Source organism: Heliangelus exortis, chromosome Z, assembly GCF_036169615.1.
Source record: "Heliangelus exortis chromosome Z, bHelExo1.hap1, whole genome shotgun sequence".
NCBI classification, from domain to species: domain Eukaryota; kingdom Metazoa; phylum Chordata; class Aves; order Apodiformes; family Trochilidae; genus Heliangelus; species Heliangelus exortis.
In genome coordinates, this window is record NC_092454.1 from 19,504,398 (window position 1) to 19,524,688 (window position 20,291).

The 20,291-nt window shown below is 40.1% G+C and overlaps 1 protein-coding gene and 1 long non-coding RNA gene across 2 annotated transcripts in view; both read left to right on the top strand.

Moving 5' to 3' along the window:
- Nucleotides 1–20,291, top strand: part of GPBP1 (GC-rich promoter binding protein 1) — a 329,691-nt gene that overhangs the window by 232,424 nt on the left and 76,976 nt on the right. The window lies entirely within an intron of this gene.
- On the top strand, nucleotides 5,859–19,093 carry LOC139789862 (uncharacterized). Its single transcript, XR_011723270.1, has 3 exons — nucleotides 5,859–6,043; nucleotides 18,258–18,352; nucleotides 18,446–19,093. It is a non-coding gene; the product is annotated as an uncharacterized lncRNA (long non-coding RNA).

Sequence of the window (20,291 nt, forward strand, 5' to 3'; positions counted from 1 at the left end):
TGGGAGAACCTTCTTGTCATAATTTAAAGTGGGGATCATCTTGTATCATTTCATGGCTAACTGCCTGCAGCATCATAATGTGTGGTGTGGGAAGGATTTTGCAAAACCAAGGACATTATAAAACAAATCATTTTTGGTTTTCATCCTTTCTTTTGTAAAAACTATGCCAGACTACCAAACAACTATTTTTTTTTAGTACCCGTGAATCAACTATAAAAGCTATTGATCAGTCTAACTCTTTCTTGATATCTGCCAGCACAGACAACACTGGATCTATCTCTGGCTCAAGACTTTAGTATTATTTCTGATTGAATATTTAATAGAAAGCACCTGTTGATGCAAGAGCACCCTCTGAGTTCATCCATGAAAATGTTTCTTCTTCAACTCATATGCCTTCATGATATGAGTCCATACCTTGCAGTCTGCATCCGTGCTGGCTTTGGGACTGGAGGCTCCTCCTGCTCTTCCTAAGACTTTACAAAGGAGAACTTTCTGCTCCAAAAGAAGACCTAAGTGCAGCTGCGTGTGCCAGGTTGCTAGTGTGCCTTGGCACGCTGCTCACATCTGTTTATTCGTATCAGCATGAAAATAAGTTGCTCCTTTCATGACTGCATGACCCAAGTGACTGTATTCACAGAGGCTGTGTGATACCTTCTTTCTTGAACAGTAGGTGGGAAGGCATTTTGTTATGTTTGAATTGTGTAATGTATATCCCTACAGGCATGAACACAGGAAAATAGGTAGTGGGAGAGAATTAGCACAGATTACAGATGGAATTATTTTGTAGGTGTGCAATGACAAGTAATTGTTCTATAGTGTTCACATGAGCAACCAAGCCATCCTTGGACAGGTGGGATACCTTACTGGTGTCTCATGGCCTGAGAACCTAAATTAGGTAACTGACATGACTCAAAAGAAAGAATTGATAGTTTTGTCACTGAATTGCTCAGCATTGGTCTATAATGTTGCTGGACCCTGGAAAATCAGATGTCAAGGTAATTATAGAGGAGGCATGTAATAAAAGCTGTCATAGTTAGCAGCTTGAGTGTTGGGCTGCGCTGAAAATTGAGGTGGCTTTCAGGCTTTGTTGTTCTCAGAGCATGTAGGATACCAAAAACGTTAAAGAATCACAGAATCAAAGAATCACAGAATCAAAGGACTGTTGGTAAATGATGGAGAGCAGCTTGGAGAGCTCTTCTGCCAGCTCCCTCATCACCCTGGGGTGATCCCACCTGGTCCCATAGAGTTGTGAGGATCCAAGTGGCTCAGCAGGTCACTAGCTGTTCCCTCCAGTATTACAGGAGGGCTATTCAGCTTCCTATTTCTCTCTACAAGCTCCAGTGCAATTTCAGGACACCCTGTGTTTGTGTTGAAAACTGAGGTAAAGAAGATGTTAAATACCTCAGCCTTTTCCTCATCTTTGGTAACTGTTTCCCTCCACGTCCAGCAAGAATGGAGGTTTGTTTTCCTTGCCCCTCCTTTTTGCTACTGATGTATCTGTAGATGGACTTTATGTTATCCTTAACACAAGTGAAAAGATTAGGTTCAAATTGTGCCTTTGTCTCTGATTTTCTTTCTACATGACCTAACTATATTCCTAAGCTCTCCCTGACTAGCCAGCCCTTTTCCCCATAGTTTCTTAGCTCTTTTTACCCTAATTTCTACCATGTAATATCCTTTAAAGTAAAATTTTACACACTTACATTGATGGTGTACATGTGTTTGGCAATCCTCTTGAAAGAGAGTGCCAAAGTGCTTTCAGGCAGAAGGTGGTCAGTCTCATAGTCAGGTTGACTAATGAGGGGCATAGCTCTCTAGGTTTCCGAATGAATGTAACCTTGACATGTCTGACAGAAGTTTTGTATCACCTGACAATTTTGTTGCCAAAGGATACACATGCCCTTTATTACCTGGGGACTCTGTCTTTTTTTTTTTTTTTTTTTTTTTCTAGTTCTGAAGTCAAAGCCAGTCAGATCCACATACACAGATTGCAACATGGCTGCTTGCAGGTTGCATCCTGCAGATCAAAAGCAGGGGAGATGTAGCTGTGAATCCTGTGTGGCAGGACCTGGAAATAGAAGACCTTACCTGACTTCTATAAATGGAGTTGACCCCCAAAGCAATCTGGCTGATGTTTAAGTGAAGGCAGGGAAATTACTGATCTCAACATGTTCCCATTTATTCCACCTGTGGCAATTCTCATGATTTTTCCTGTCAGTATTGGTGATGACCCGTGGATTGGGAGAAATCTCATAAAGTGTTGTCTCGACTCGTTGTGGGTCTTGAAATTGCTTGTTGCTAGTGCTGTCTCATGTGTTTTGCTCCTGATGAGTTTTATAGATTGTGCTGCATGAAGTTTCAATATTTCTTCTGCATGAAGTATTGCTTTATAGATGTCTCTTTCTCTACTTCAGAGCTTGAGTGGATAGATGGCCTTGATGATATCTTTTATAAATATTTCAATAAAATCTTTCTACCTGGTGGCATTTCCACTTCATTCCAACTGGGCTGACAATAATAAGGTTTTTATTCAGCACAAAATATTGTAATATTACAAGTCTCTGTGTAGTGACATGAGGCAACCAGGTGCCAATAATTGCCAGGTAGTGGGCTTGACCTCGTGTGAAGCCCACCTGTGCCTAATTAGGGCAGGCCCCCACTGCACATAAGCAGGATTAGGGGGCCAATAAAAGGCTCACACCTGAGTGGCGCAGCCAGCTAGCGCGCTCATACAGCAAACCCAAGCAATGCTGAGGCCGCAGGTTCGAGCCCTTACCCTACTGCTGAAGAGCTCTAGTGGCGCAACCGAGTTAGTGCGGTGCTGAGACAAAGCTCCAGTGCCACACTCAGGTTAGCACAGTGCCCTCAGAAGCAGTAAAAAGGTGGGCAACCACCCCCTGGCTATGCCAGGTGTGAGCCTTTTATTGGCCCCCTAATCCTGCTCATGTGCAGTAGGGGCCTGCCCTAATTAGGCACAGGTGGGCTTCACACGAGGTCAAGCCCACTATCTGGCAATTATTGGCACCTGGTTGCCTCATGTCACTACATCTCTGCCATGTAAAAGTTTACAAGCTTATGGTCAGAGCTGCCAAGTGCTAACAATGACGGGGGTGTTTGGTCTTTTTAAAAATTCAGGATAGTATGGAACAAATATCAACGTGCACATGGAAACTAGCTTTATTTCTAAAAAGTCTTTGGATTTTAGTTTCAATTTGAAAAAGAGGAGAAGATATCAGTGACAGAGATCTGCAGCCTTCTCCCACCTGATCTCTTTCTGCCTGGGCAGGCATTAGCATGAGGTAGGAAAATACTTTGCCTGGATTCATCCAACTCTGGAGCTATTCACAGCCCATCACTTCTACTTCTTGGTCTGTCTGAAGGTTACTGTCAATCTCAGGAAAAATGGAAAAGGATAAAAGTGGACCTTTGACTAAATATTTGGAGAGAGAATTTCAAAAGAAAACCTTGCAGTGCTGTGCAGCACTGTGAGCATGCTGGAAGTCTGGAACCAGCTCTGAGGAAAATGTGGAACAAATATAGAACATCTGCAAGGCAGGAAATTGTGCCAGGAAATGCAGGACAAAAAAAAACCAAAACAACATCTTAAGTCCAACATCTTAAGTGGGAGGTACCAATGAAATCAAATGAACATTGCATGTTCTTGATTCTCATAAGGATGTCATTTAGCTAATTCGTGGGTCGCTTTGAAAATATTAATCAGAAACTGAATTGAAACATTTCAGCAATGAAAAAGAATAGACGTTTATTTCTTTGCTTTTTACTCTAACAAAAAATTTTGACAATTTCTGTTCACCTGAGGAACATCCTTTATACCATGTAATATCCTTTAAAGTAAAAATTAGATTCTGTATTTTTTCCTGTTAACAAAAGCTGGACTTGATTTTTCTAGTGATATATTTAGAGTAAGAGACAAGATTCCTTCCCTCAGAGGTAAACACAAAAGTTTTATTTTTCAAGAAGTATTTTTTTCCCCATCAACCTAATTATTTGGACAAAAAAATTTTATAAATCACATAACACTGGCCTTTTTCAACATACTTTTCACTCAATTGCCTGAATGGGCACACCCTAAGGTTTTCTTCTCATGCCTTCTTTTGTTAAAGGTTGCTTAAAGCCATACAAACTCCCTCATATATCTTTCTTTTTAAATGTAGAAAGAGCTGCTCTGAGAGAAACACAGCAAGATATTTTGGCATCTGGAGCAGAATGTGGAGATGAACCATCCCCCTCAACGTCCTCCACCCTTGAGACCCCTGCATTTATCTGTTCTCGGAAGGACTCTGTTGAGTACAAATCCATGTGGGAAATAACATATCTCTGACATTCTAGTGGAAGTGCTTATAAAAAATTAAACACTTAATTAACAATGGGGTTACCTCTTGGTCATAGCCAGAGATATCTTTTACTATCCATGGACATCCTGCAGCACCCAAATTCTGGTGTGATGTTGATAAATTGACATATGCTTTTGATTTAAGTAAGTGTGGATGGGTACTTTAATATAAAAATACTTGGGTTGATATTTAATCAACAGTAGCTCTGAGAATCTGTTTTCAGTTAGGATATATTTAGTTGTTTTTTCCATCCACAAAGGGGATTAGAAATACTTATTCACATGTTGATGTAGGAGAGCATAAGTGGGTTTAAGCTACCACTAAGATAGAAAATAGAACAAGAACAAAAGATCTATCACAGGCAGCAGAAGGAAGATGCCTGAAGGAAAATCCAAGAAAATATCATAAACTTCTGTAAAGAACTGAAAAGTAGGCTGTTAGGAAAACTGGTACCTGAAAAGGCTGAAAATTCTGCACTGAAGTTCATGTCTATTTGTTAATTGATTTAACAGTAACAGAGCAGGAGAAGACAGCACAGCTTGACCAGTGATCTTATGGAGGCTTGACTCCACTCTGGTCTTGTGTGGCAGTGGTGATGGATAATGCCAACAGAGAGGTTTGTGGGAGGCCCTGCCTATGCCAACAGCATGCAGCACCTTCATCTGTTTAGGTGCTTCTCAGCAGTGTCTGGCTTGTGCAGATGCATGCAGGCCTGCGAGTGATGTGACAGGAAGCCTTGCCTCAAAAGAGCGGACCTGAGGTTGGGCTGCTGTCTGAGCAAGTGCTGAAGCACCCTTACAGCTCTTGCTCTAGCTTTTGGCCTGTCAGATAATTAGATGTGGTTTGGTGGCAGAAGAGTCTATAGGACCTTTTAGGAAGAAAAGGTGCTTTCAGATTTAGATAAGCCCATCTGTCTGATAGGTTACCCATAGCAGGTCTTACTCCAAGGAGACTGCATACGTGATGTGATCCATAAGTTGTGTTTCTCGTGCTACAGCTTGTAACATAACATAGGACTATAAAATTAAAATGAAAAATAGTCTATGTCTTTATTTTTTATTTAAAATTTTATTTGAAATCATATTTCATTTGAAAAAAGGTCCTCAAAATAATAAAATTTTTAACAGTCTTTGTGTTGCTTCACAGTCTCATTTCACTAGTGATCCTGCCATACATCTCTTGTGATTTGTTATTGCACTAACTTTTAAAAAACCATCTAGAGAAGCCTGAGATTCTAAAATTCTCTCATTTTCTTACTTTCTCGTTAACTTAAGTGCAATTTAATGTATAGTGGAGTTGTGGTTATCTGATTAGACTCTCTGCACATGGCTCTGCACTTTGGGTCTTTGATGGTGGCACAGGACAAAGAAACCAGGTATGTATTTCTTCCTTTAGGACTTTGAGTACAGAGGTGCTTGCTGTCACAGTTACACCAACATTTCATTGTTGTGCTCCTTGATGAGCCCAGCAAACCCGATTGGAGGCATAAAATCATGGAATCAGAGAAAACATTGGGTTGGAAGTGACCTTTAAACGTCATCTAGTTCAACTTCCCTGCAATGAGCAGAGACATCTTTCACTAGATTAGGAGGCTCAGAGCCCCATCAGGCCTGAGCTTGAATGTCTCCAGGGATGGGGCCTTCACCACCTCTCTGGGCAACCTGTTCCAGTGTTTCACCACCTTCAAAGTAAGTAACGTTTTCCTAATGTCTAATCTAAATATACCGTCCTGTAGTTTAAGACCACTAACCCTCATCCTATCTGTGAGATTCCAGTCAGGCACTTTGCTTCAAATTACGAACTTGCAAGTGGTATATAGGTCAATTGACTCCTGATAAGCACAGTGGCTGGAAATCCAGGTGAGGGGTCTTGTCCAGATAAAGCCAGCAGTGAGCTGTCTCCCAGAGACTGCCCAATGACCACTGGGTTAGATAAGGGCCACCCCCAAACAAAAACACTGGATGTGCTTATAATTTGTGGCTTGGGGGCGGGGGGCTAAAAACATTGAAGCAACATTGCTGTGGTTTGAATCTACAATGGGACCAGTGGCAAACCCCAGGACCATACAAGGACCCGAATGTTTACATCCTTTGCTGCCTAGGACCGGGCTGCTGGCCTATCTAGGGCTGGCCCACTACCCCAGGAAGAAGAATTGTTGGTTGCTGCAGGGTCTGCAGGTGGTGATATTCCTATCTTTCTCTTTCTTTCTCTTTTTCTCAACAGACTTACCAGGTCTTTACCAGGTCACTTTTCATTTTGTGTGCTATTTCTTTTCCACCAAAGAAAACTTTCTGTTGGCACTGGACCCATTGCTGGACTTTGTTCCTGCAGGATTCAAATAATAAGTTACGTAGACCAAAGGGTGGATTGTAACACTATTGCAACACACCCTTGTAAAAAGTCCTTCCTCAGTTTTCCTATAGCCCCCTTCAGAAAATAGAAGGCTGATTAAAAGTCTCCCCCAAACCCTTCTCCTCTCCAGGCTGAACAGCACAAAGAGAGTTCTCTTTGTAGGAGAGGTATTTATTTGTATCAACATTTTTGTGGCCCTCTGGACACACTCCAACAGGTCCATATCTTCATGCTGTGGGCGCCAGCTCTCGACACAGTACTGCAGATGAGGTCTCACCAGAGCAGAGAAGAGAAGAATCTGTTCTCTCAATCTGCTGGGCACACTTCTTTTGATGCAGCCCAAGATGAGTTTCGCCCTCAGGGCTGCAAGCACACATTCCTGGCTTATGTCCAGCTTTTCATCCATCAGTACCTCCAAGTCCCTTTTGACCAGTCTGCTTTCTATCACATCATCTCCCAGCCTCTATTGATAACTGGGATTGCCCCTACCCCGTTGCAGGACCTTGCACTTGACTTCATTGAATCACATGAAGTTCACATGGTCCCACCTCTCCAGTTTGTCCAGTTCCCTCTTAATGACTTCTCCATATTTGAACTATTATCCATTGTCAGTCCTTGTTTTCACTTTCCACAAGTCCTCTGAGATATTCACATATCATATAAGTATGAAGCATAAATTAGAACAGTTTGATAAAGTAATGAACAGACTTCAAAGTTTGAAGAGTTTACTTCAGTTCAGGCAAGTGTTGAAAAGTCTAAAGGTTGACTTACATCCTATCTGAGCAGACCTGCAGTTGAATGGGAAATGTTAAAGGAATGGCTTTCTTTTCCTCCTGAGATTTTATACATGTTTTCTGATGCTCTCAGAACAGGAAGTGCTGAAGTACTCAGAAAAGAAAATCAACTTTGAAGTCTAGGATATGACTTTTTCAGACATCAGAAAAAGTTACTGGTTTTCAAGTGGTAATTTTAATCTGTTTATCTGACCCTAATAAATATGCTGCACAACTGTCTTTGGTATCTCTGGAAGACCTACTCCTCTTTGAGAAGAAGACACTGAAGTGCAGAAATTATAGCTTTTATGTGTCCTACAGAGTGTTGGCTTTACCTGAGTCTTCATTCTTGGTGTTATTTGCCTTTTGGTGGTATCACTGTAGAAGATGGCCAGGTCTCTGGCCAGGCAACTCAGCACCCCAATGACAGCACCCACAGCCCAGGATCTTGAGGCCAGACCTGAACTTAGTTGTACGTGTTCCTTCTCCCAGTCCTGGGTCCTACTGCTCCCAAAGTGTTGTTGGGATCCCTGTAGAAGGTAGAAGATCTGCCTTCTTGCTTTATTGCCTTGCCCTCAGGTCTCAGCTCACCTTCCCCAGTTGAGCAGCCAAGGAAGTCTATGGACCTATCTTCAATACATTGAGCTCTGCTGCTAACCATACTGATACATGTTTTCTCAGTCGAAGTGAACTTTAAGGACCAGCAAAGTACACAAGTATCACCAAGGTTTTTAGCTTATCAGGTGAAACATTTTGCATAATCTTTTAGTGAATCAATCTCTGTGGAATCCCTTAATTTTAGTTGTCGCATGGGTGCTTGTGCTTTTTTTTTCCTTTCTTTTTCATTTTAAAATTTTGGACTATGGGCACTGTCTGAATCCTTGAACAGAGGATAAAATGGAAAAAGTAAAAGTAGTATCTTCATTTTCTCACAGAATGCAAACTTAGGTGAGAAGCTGATTAATTTGGTATGATGTAATTACCTGAAAAGAGTTCCCTGGTTAGAATGATGCACTGTAGCATTAACAGTTTTAGATACTGAAATAATTACCTTTTTGGGACCTATCAGTCAGTGTAATGTTGTTAGGATAGCTTTCTCTGATAGATGATCTGTTTTCAGTCTCATAACTTTATCTCCTTACAGAGATGCATGAAACCCTCATGCTAAGAAACAGATTAGTAAGGCCCAGATCATCTGTGAATGCCATTTCCACATACACATTTATGTTTGTGCTTGTGTAATTCAAATATTCATAAACAGTATAATTATAAGCATATAATACATATACATGTTATTATACTAACATTATAATTCATTTCCACCTTATTTTCTACTGAATTCATTAGTGTTAGGTGGTAAAGCCAAGCCATGAGAAAAAACCTGATTTTCTAAAACCTCTTCTCTGTTTTAAGAGTACCAAAACTTAGAGAAAATATTGCGAATTCAAACACAAAGAACTCATATGGAGAATCATAGACTTCGAATCCTTAAATTGTGGTGGCATCTTTGTTGCCAATATCATACAAATAATCCAAATTGAATTATCTTTCAATTATCCTTTGTGGCTGCTGTTCTAAAACTAAACTGGATTTACTTCAGGTCACCCCTACTGAAAAACTCTGCCCCTATTTTACTCAGTGTTTCTTAGACCATTAGAAAATAAGAGCAGAAAAAACCCGAGAGCCCAACCTCTGCCCCTCACTGGCTCCATTTTCTCTCCTCAGAGACATCTTCACAACCCTGTCTCAAAGATACTGTGTGATTTCTGCCAGAGATCCTAATTACTGCAGGCCCTTTGCATTGCATCTGTGCTTGGCTCCTTGTCTCTCCTGCTGTCCTGTGCCACTTGAAAGTCACTGATTGTTTTAGGCTCAATCCTTTCCATTCACTAATGAGCAGGCTGTAGAAGGGAATAGCAACAATCCCCATAATATTGAACAGATGCAGTGGTAATATTCAAGAGGAAAAGGCTCTGATGCATGTGCTGCAGAATCATGTCTGGATCTTGTTTATTTTACATGTTTTTATCTGCCACTGTAATAATCGTTAGGTATTTGGAACAGAGAGAATAATGAAACTCTGCTTTCCCAGCATTCTCAATAATATTTAACGTCACTCTCCAGAACTTTAAATCTGCAGATCTTTGCATGACTGTTTTTTCCTAATTTGTTAAACAAACCAATTTTTTCTTCTATGCTTTTTGTTTTCAGGTAATTTTTCATTTTTCACTTTAAAAGTCTCATCACAGGTGCTAGTGATGGGTCTTCTCTTCTCTCTTGGTAATTTTGTATGTGTCCATGGAGCAAATGTTCCAGTGACAGGAGTTTTCCTTCTGGCATCCTATGATGTACTATGGAACATTAACTTTACAGCTGAGTATTTCATCTTGTTTCTGCAAAGGGATAGCAGATTCTGTAAAAAAAACGTGCTGTTTGAATTCAGGGAAGTTTAAAGCAGATGAATCCAGTCATTTGCAACAAAAATACAACAAACAAATATCGAGACCTACATCATTATTAAGGTTAAAACATATTGTTTTTATAAGGAAGCTCAGCTTGTGCTAAATACAAAAACACAGTAGGTTATCAGACTAAAAGATGCAGAATCTGTTTTAACCGTGGACATGTATACACATTTTCCAGTTCATGCTTTAAGAAAATCTAGCTCCCAGCCTCTATAGTTTCTCATGTTCCCCTGTAACACTCTTAGTTGTATTAACAGTGAAAAAGGATGTTGTGGTAGCTCTGTGAGAGCAGGAGACACTAGTGACATCATGACATAGTTGAATCATCAACCCCTTACACAGTACTGTATTCTTGCTTTTATTCAAAGTTATTCTTTATCTTTATGTGCCCAACTCCATGAGCTTAGAGATAGTAAAAGACATCTCTGCTGTGACCTTATGCTTAACATTGGAACAAGTAGACCGTAGCATGATTAACAATCAGTTTTAAATAGCATCTATGGGAACACTAATTTTGGAGTTTTCATAGATCATCCACAAGCTTGCAGTGCTGGGTGTGTAGAAACCCCGTTGAGTGAGAGAAAAACAAAAACAAGAGAAAGTTAAAAAATCCTTTAGCAAAGTATGCCTATTTCTTCTCCAAGGTGTAAAAAATAAATAGCCTTATCTAATTATTCAGGTAATGAATTATCCATATTGTCCTTGTTTTGTTCTCTTAAGGCTTTGTTGTATTGTTTTAGCAGTTCATGTCACCGTTAGGACAGAAACAATAAAGAAAACCCTTAAATAGGTTGTAAAATTCTTGCAGAGACTCCACTTAAAGGTAAAAGCCTCTAACTTGACCTCAGGATTAAGTCCAAGTCCTGGCCCTGTCTTCTGAAGTATCAACTGTGGTCACATGCCTAAAAGTCTGCACTCACATCTAGTCTGCTGAAATTAATAGAAACATTTCAGCTTAAAATTTGTATAAATTATTATGTTTAAAATTAACATCTGTTATGTCTGATACTCCATTCATTTCACATGTTCCTTCTGAGGAAAAATTAATCAATTTCCTTTTCTTCCTATTAACAAATTTATTTTAATAATAATAAAACTAGTGAGACTCTTCTATCTTCTGCTGAATAGTTAAAGATTCGCTAGGGAGAGAGAAGCATTGTGGAGCCTACTGGCTAGGAGATCCATAAAGAAAATTGAAAAGCAGAGTTTTGACCTCTAGTTCAATTAAAATTTATATCTTTTATGACCAAAGGGACAGTTCCCACTGGGGGAAGCTCCATTTCACGCTATTTATTTGTTTTGCAGAACTGTTACATCCCTGCAGGTATCTAAGCTATTTGGACCTCAAGTGTCTTCCCTTTAAATAAGTAAATTCACTTGGGATTAAATAGTTTAGGTAAGCGGGCTGCAGTAGATGATTCTTTTTGAGTTGTTTTAACAGGCCAAGTCCTGAATGGTTTTGTAACATGGGGACAGCAGAGCTGTACTGCTTGTGTGGTGTTTTGAACCCACTCCCACTGGTTCCCTTTCAAGCAGCACTCTGCCCTGCATTCCCCTTGGTTTTGCTCAGTGATGCTCAGCACTGTCCCAAGGAAAGTTCTGGAATGTCTTCTTGGGGTGCTTTGGTGACAGGATGAATGATGGTGAGGTACAGAGCAGCTCTGGTGAACTGGCCTCTGGGGAAAGGTATCCCTTAATTTCAAGATTGGTCTCACTTCATACTCTGGACTCTATAGGTGTTCTTAAGATGAAAACCTCACACACAGCTGGATAGGGTAGCAGAAATATCTGTTTTGCTACCTTCTTCCTCATTCCTCAGAGTCTTGCAGAAATACATGTGGAAGCAAAGGGATGATTTGAATATCATTTAATCATAGGATCATGGAATAGGTTTGGGTTGGAAGGGATCTCAAAACCATCTAGTTCCAACCCCTCTGCATGGGCAGGGACAACTCCTACTAAATCAGGTGGCTCAAAGCCCCATACAACCTGGCCTTGAACACTTCCAGAGAGAGGACTACCACAGCTTCTCTGGGAAACTTGTGTGTGTCTCACCATCAAAACAGGAAAGAATTTCTTCCTAATATCTAAACTAAATCTAGCCTCTTCCAGTTTAAAACTGTTCCCTCCTTATTCTATCATTTGTAAAAAGTCCTAGTAATAAGTCCTTCCTCAGCTTTCCTGTAGCCCCCTTCAGGTACAGGGAGGCTGCTATAAGGTTTCCAGAGCCTCCTTTTCTCCATGCTGAACAACCCCAACTTGCTCAGTCTGTCTTCATAGGAAAGGTGCTCCAGCCCTCTGATCATCTTCGTGGCCCTCCTGTAGGCTCACTAGAACAGCTCCATGTCCTTGTTGTGTTGAGGATCATTTAAACAGACTCCCTGATTTTGTGTTCTTGTTCTTTCACTCATCTGTACAGAACTTAAAAAGAGAATCTGAATTGAGTTATAAACATCTCATTGGCATCCCTTCATTCATTTGAGTAGCAGGATGACAGCTGTCCCTTCAAAGATTATCTGGGAGCTTTGAAGTCTATAGTGTTTTTAAATGCAGATATGTGCATCTAGAAAGATGTACTGTGGCTGACTTTTTAAATTTCAGAGTAAATTTGCCCGCCTCATGAAAAGAGATATTTTTTTTCGTTATTTGCTAGTGCTGAAAATCAGAGACATGAAATTTCAATGCATATTTTTTCTACATTAGCAATGAAGGTCAGTACTTGCATAGACAATTAAATCTACTTGCTGAAGCATGATACCTAAAACAGAAGATAATAATCCAGGCTCCTTTAAAGTTTTTGGTTTTCTTGGATAAAATGTTTCTTTTATTCATAAGACAGAGAAATGAAATATATGCAAAAAATGTATTGTCAGAGCTGCAGTGCTACCATTTTTACACAACACTTTCAGTAAATCAGATTTTTAGATTCAAGAGAATGCGTGTGTGCATATATGGGCTAGCAAGACAAATACATTTTAAAAAGATGGCTAAGTATTACAAGCTTCCCTCTGCATAAGATATTGAGGACTTTGGAGACCCAGCAACACAGCCTGAAACACCTTTTCAGCTCATGCTCTCACATCTCTGTAGAACTTCAAAAGTTCCTATTCTCCATACTGTGAATAGCTGCATGTGGAATGAACCTTTGCTACACCATCAGGGTTGGCTAAATCTGATGTTGCTGCACCAGTTTTATACCACATCAAAAGCTAGCCCTTGGCATAAAAAAACCCCAAACAATTTGCATATTTATACAGGCTCAAAGTAAAGTCTTTATAGCATGAGTCACAGTCTGCAGCTTGGTAATGACAAAATATCTCATAATTTAGCCACCCTGAAACATTTCTTATCTTTATTGTGTCTTTTCTCATGGCTTAAAGAGCATCTGTGATTAATATCTGATCCTTGCTCCCTATTATTTGAGAACATCGTGGGCAAAATTGTAAAAAACTACAGTCTAATTTATAGATTAAAGTAATCTTGGGGTTATTTTGCCTCAAACGAATATGTTATTAATATGTTCTTTTTCTTTAGACTGCATGTAGTAACAAAACATGCTCTCATTTTTAAATTTCATGTTGGCAGTGTCATTCACTCCTGTGTATGGTGTGTGCTGGTAACAAGTCAACACTTGCTGGCTGTTGCCCTGTGGCAGGATCTTAGATAATGCAGATATTTCCTGTTCAGTCAGGAATGCCATTGTGTGGGAACTGCCTTGAGCACTGGCTTGTGATGCCAATCATTCTGACCGCTTTTCAATCTGGTATTTGAGATGCCACTCACAGGCTGGGTCCTGCTGAAGATTCTATTTCTGCCTTTTCCATTGACTAAGGGACAAGAAAATTGGTTGGTTTTTTTCCTGCCCTTCATTATATCTAACTGAGGTAGAAGTTAGAGATATTACTTTTCAACTATTTTACTAGTTAGCAAAAACTAAACTAAAACTTTAAAGTAAAAAGTAAAGTAAAAGTAAAGTAAAAGTACTTTTAGTACTTGAAAGTGGTAAGTAACTTTTTACAAAAAGTATTATTTGTCTGAAAATAATGATCTTGCATACAGAAGGGATTCATAGGTGGGAACCTTTTTTGCTTGCCACAGCTTTTACCAGAAAAAAAAAGATGTTTTTGCCAAAACTTTATTAGAAAAAAGGCATTTCTCCTCCAAAGCAGTATTTCTGATGAGAGAAATAAGTCTTGTCACTAGATAGCTCCTTTGGGCTTTAATATTTAATTACATGAACAAACCGTAAACGCTCTAGAAGAGACAGAGAAATTTCCATGTAGGTTTAGTGACATTCTGTGGAAACTGGTCATGGTCTTATGTATCTTTGTGACTATACTTGTGTAAGAGAATTTGAAAACCCTCAGTTGCATCCAAATGAAAAAAACATAAATACAAAAAAATGTGAAGTTTTAGAGTATTTTGAAGAAGAAAGAACCATTTGATTCAACCTACCTTAAATATTTGAGAGGTAATTAGTGAATTACTTTCCAAAGAGATGCATTTGAAGCATCAGGAGCCTGATTAATACTACCAGAGTAAAATACAGGTTTTGGTGTTAAAATAATTATTATTTCAGAAACGATAATAGCAACTTGTTTCACCCCCATCCTGAAGTAGGAACTGTCCCCCAAGCACATAACTGACAAATAGGACCATATGCTTAAAAGTTGATGACTCTTTGGGAGCTAGAGGATCAGTGAGAACTGCATTCCTGGTCATCAAAAATCTACTTGATTTCTTGTATCGCTTGTGTCATCTACAACACTTCTAAAGAGTTTCTCAGTCAGTGAAGCAACCTGTTGGAAATAAATCCAACTGAAGGCTTCACATCCACAAGCTAACCTGCAAAAGGACTGACAAAATTGCTTTAAAAGTCATTAATCACTCCAGACAGTGGTGTTTGTTTGTTTGTTTGTTTGTTTTTTTGTTTGTGGTTTTTTAGAGATAGTAAGTTTGGTGCTTCCGGAACTGCGTGAAATTTTGCTGAAGCAAGAGTACTATCTGATGAACATATCTTTGCAGTGTTCTCAAGGATAAAGTGACAGATGCCATGAGATAGACAGAACCAGTCTGGATGGGCTATCAGGGTCTGAAGAACATGTGGGAGATTCCCACTTCTCTCAGACTTTGGAAGCTGGCTGTTTCACATTCCCCATGCCACCATCACCACACAGCAGGGTGCTGGCACAGCTCCATTTGGGCATGCAGGGACATGGCACATACAGTATTTTTAATTGCAGTGCTTAATGGAGAGCAAAATGCCTTTTACAGCATTCTTCAAAATGTCTTCAGTTCTTCAATTTCTCTGAAATTTTTTGCTTGCTCTCTTGTTTCCAGACAACAAAACCAAACAAAACCCCGCAACCCTAGACTCCAAACTATTCATTTTTTTATGTATTTCTGAGAAATAATGTGTTGAGTAGACCAAAGATATTTTCTGCTAGTTGCTTTGAAAAACTTTTCCATTTTTTTTTATTGCTGTACATGATTTAATGTTCTTTCCCATTTCTTCTTCCATAATGAAAAGACATCTAAACTGTGTAGTGGTAGGCTGAGTGAAAAAAACTAAAGAAAAAATTTATGTAGCACTAAAAACAAATTATGTGTGATCATGTTAAATTAACCTGAACAGTTCAGTTAGCTGAAACTAAAGACAAACTACATAACTAGATTGAAAAAGGTGTGATGTTCCCATACTGAGAGACCCACATTTTGCAGAACTTCTATTTTGCCACATTTTTAAGTATCTTTTAAAACTTTGTTTCTGATACAAAGTCAAATGGTAAAACAGTCATATCTATTCATTATTTTAAGGAAGAAGTGGTTTACGGATGTAGAAGTGCCACCATGATTAATAAACTTGGTTTTTATTAGGCTGATGTAAGATCTATTAACTTGGGTACTCTAGAACCAAACACTCAAGTCTCTTTGATTAGTGTCAGTGGTCCAGGGCTCTCTGGCTCCTCTTGGTAGCCTTGATGCTGGAGAACAGAGATGAGGCAGTGGGTTACATGAGGCCTGCCTGGGAGCAATATCATTCTGAGTAACACAGGGGACAGAACTGTTTCTGCAGCATTTTGGCAAAACTCACAGTGGAAAGCTGAGTGCTGGTGCGAAAGCTGGCAGAGGCTGACAAACCTCTCCTTGTAGTCCTTATGGCTCTGGGGATGCTGCTGCCATTCTGCCCTCTGTCTGACAATGGTGTGGCAGCAATGTTCATTTCTCCCAGCCTCCTGTTTGCAGTGGGGTCTTTGTTCCTTGGCATTAGACGTCTTCTGTGTTTTCTATTGTGCTGCATGAAGCATAGCTGCTGGCAGCTTGTGGTGAGAGTGTTGCACCATGGGTATTTAAACAAGCTCTTATTTACACACCATGAACACAGCATCCCTATAAAACCCCTTGGAGGAGGGGCAGAGATTTTCTGAGTCATTTTAGATAATTGCAACTGTTCAGTTGTTCAGAAAGGCTTACCAAATATTCTTGCTATTCTGTGGAAATCTTTATGTCCATTTTCACATCCACACATCTGAGTGGGAAGAAAATTATTTTGTTCTGACTCAGAATAATTAACCCATTGCCACACCTATCTCACACTTGGAGAATAAAACCAGGGTTCATAACAGAATGCAAGTAGGGGGTTGCTGCAAATGAAACCATCCATTCAACAACAGAAATTGGAATATAGAATTATTTTGCTAAAATATTGGAATATGTAAAATGAGGAGAGTGAAAATAAGTACTTCTGTGTGCCTTGTGTGCCTTTACTAATGGTGGTTTTTGACATAACTTTTTTTTTCTTGCAAACAAAACCCATCAAAGAAGAAAAGCAAGGATAAATGGAAAAGAATTTAGTTTCATCTAACAAGTATTTTATCAGTTCCGAATTGTTCAGATAGTTATGAGAAAGTGCGATATAATTATCATCATGTCTTGGCTTCATGAACAAAGATTTCAGAAAGGCTCTCTCTCCCCAGGCTTGCTGCAAGTGCACTGATGGCTGATAAGGGCAACGTGGGACACGCAGTGCAGCTGCAAAAGGCCCAGCAGAAAGTGTCCTGTGAGAGGACAAGCACAGTACAGTGCTTTCTGTGCTGTCTTTTCTCCTCCAGACTGATTCCCTGTGTGTTCCCAAAGGAGGCAGCAGCGTTATGGATGTGTGTCTCCATGTCTCCCAACTGGAGGCCAGAGGGGACCCCTGATGGCAGTCAGTATGGCTGAAGCTGAGGGATTGTTTCAGGGAGTCCTTGTGTCTCCTCTTTGGGGCTCCTCTCTTGTGGCAGCTGGTGCAAATTTCACCATAGAGCACAATCTTAGGGAGGTGGTGATCCTCCATCCTGGAGAAGTGTCCTGCCCAGCACAGCTGTGTCCTCAGTATCATGGCCTCAGTACTGGCAGGTGACCCCTGCCTGTTCAAGGACAGGGACATTGGTCACACAGTCAGTCCAGTGGATGTTTAGGATTGGATGGAGGCAGCACTGAGGGAAGCGTTCAAGGACGTGTTCAGGTCATGGTGGTATATGACCCATGGCTCACACCCATATAAAAGAGTAGACAGTACAATGGCTCTGTAATCACTTTGTACTTTTCTTCAGACCTTTATGAGGTCTTCTGAATGCTCTGTGTGCCTTTGCTAATCTGTTGTCTATCGCTTTACTGATCTTGGTGTCTGAGGAAATAATGCATCCCCACATAGCTGAACTGCTGGACTGACTTAAGCTCTGATTCTCCTATAGTGATGTGGGGATGATGGAAGTCTTCCTGTGGTGCAGGATGGTAAAGAACTCTCTTCTTCAAGCTGACTTCATCCCCAAAAGATCTGCAGTCTCTGCAAAGCAGGATGTTACATGTTGCAGAGCTGCTTCTGTGTGAGCAATGAGGGCAGCATCATCAGCAAAAAGCAGCTCTTGGACATGGTGATTTAGAATCTTGGTGTGGGTCTTCAGTCACCTTAGGCTGAATAGGCTCCCACTGGTATGATGTCAGATGTAAATGCCATTTTCTTCATTGGGATCTGCCGTGGCCCTTTGGACCATCATGCTGAAGAAGATTGTGAATAGAGTGGGTGGAAGAATGCAGCCTTGTTTCACACCATTGATTATTGGGAAGGATTCAGAGAGTGCATCACCATATCTGACTTGACCCCACTTATCCCCATGTAATAGGATGATCATTTTGAAGAACCTTTGGGGGCATCCTAACCATTCCAAGATTTGTCACAGGCCCTTTCTACTCACAGTGTCAAAAGCTTTAGTGAGGCCAATGAATGTCACATAAAGACCTTTGTTCTGTTCCCTACACTTTTCTTGCAGTTGTCTGAGAACAAATACCATGTATGTGGTACTCCTATTGGCTCTGAAACCACATTGGCTTTCAGGTAGAAGTTCAAGTTCCTCTACAATAGCAGGTACTAATCTGTTCAAAAGTATTCTTTCAAGGATTTTTCCAGCAATGGAGAGCAGAGTAGTTTATTTGAATTTTCTCCTTTCTTCTTTTACAGGGTGATGATGACTGCATCATGGAGATCTGGTGGTAGCACACCTTGTTCCCAATAACTTACAAGGAGCTCATGAAATTTAGGATGAAGTGCTTGGCCTCCATGCTTCTAGACTTCAGATGGAATTCCATTAACCCCATCTGCCTTGCCAGTTTTTAGCTGCTGTATGGTCTTAGGAGTCTCTCCCAAAGTAGGGGCTATGTCCAATTCAGTTTCATGGATTGTTGTGTAATGTGTTGAATTTTTGAGACTTGGACTACATGGCTGGCACTGAAGAGAGCCTGAAAATGTTCAGACCACTAGTTCAGGATGGAGGTTTTATCTGTGAGAAGCATTTGGCCATCTGTGCTGAGCCGGGGGCTTTGGACTTGGTGTGTGGGTCCATACACTGCCTTCAGCACTTCATAGAGCCCTCTGTGGTCACCCATAACTGCGCATAGTTCAGTCTTTTCTGCCAAAAATGTGTTTATTTCCTTAACTTTATGTAGATCTGGCAAACTCTGCGTGACCCTTCAGCATCCTGCAAATGCAGTACACTGTGGAAAAATAGTCTCTGTAGTTCATAAGCACAGGTTGCTAGAAGTGCATTCAGTGTTCGGTATGGTATTTTATTAATGATGCCAGAAGCAGTTCATATTTTATGTTGTATAGTTTTCCTTAGTGGACTTTCAAAAATCTCTTTCCTGAAGAATTACAGCAACTAACATTGGAAATAATGTTTAGTAGCTCTGGAAAATTACTTGTCAAATGTCCTTGATTCAATTCTTAGAAGTCTTAAGGTTAAGATTCAAAGATATTTTCAGAGCTCATATGTATAAATGTGAAGTGCAGCTGGTTTTATTTTAAACTTTCATTGATTATTTGTTCAGCTCTTCACACTGACTTGCTTGAACAAGGTGTCTGTCCCTCTGTTTTCTAGACCTGAGAAACGTAGTAGAAATCACAAGGAAGTGACAAGGTCACATTACTACCATTGAAGGATACCCTGTTTTCAGTGAATGTTAATTACAGTTGTTAGACCTGTTATGTACACCAGACAGTAGTCTTTTCAGAGGTATTGACTATTGGAAATACAAGTCCTATTTGCTAACAGAATAATACCTCCAAGAAACACAGAAGGTGAAAGTATAACTGATTTTAAAACCCTATGAAAGAAAGAGCGTGATCCATTAGCTTGCCAAATAGTTATAATATTCAGGCATATTCAGGAATGCACCAAGTCTTCTGGTAAGAGTTTTTGTTAGTGCCTCTTATCGAGTACTTACTGAATTTGCAGGCTTCTGAAATATCATTTTTACCCAAGCTGACGAAGGTTTCTGGGCTGGTGTTCTAACTCTGAAGAAAAATACTAAGAGCTCAGGCACTGACACTGATCCTAAATATTGTGTTGAAGGAAACTTTGATGTGAAAAAAACCCACAGGTGCAGAGTACAGAAAGTTCAGATACATAGCTGTTTTGCACAGTAACACAAAAATGTGGAGAAAGGAGAGGTACCACATGTAGTGACCTTTGTACTGAAATAGAGAAGTGTCTGGTGATACACAAAATGCTCAAATACTTCTCTGCCTTCAAGTTTATGGTGGGGTAGTTATCACAGTTTTTTAAGTTGTATTAAAAAAAGCCCAAAACTATTTGTAACAGAACTGTTCAGCACATATCCAGAGAAATGCAATGTCATTGAAAGCACTGTTCTGTGCTAGCTGAAATGCTTTTCTGAAGCAAGTTCATTTTGGTGAGGTTTTGGATGAATGAACCCTGAGGTGTGCAGATGGAAGAGAAAGAAGGGCTGTGTTTTGTTATCCTTGTGCCTTTTATGAAAACACAGCAATGGACTCAGAGCTAACCTCT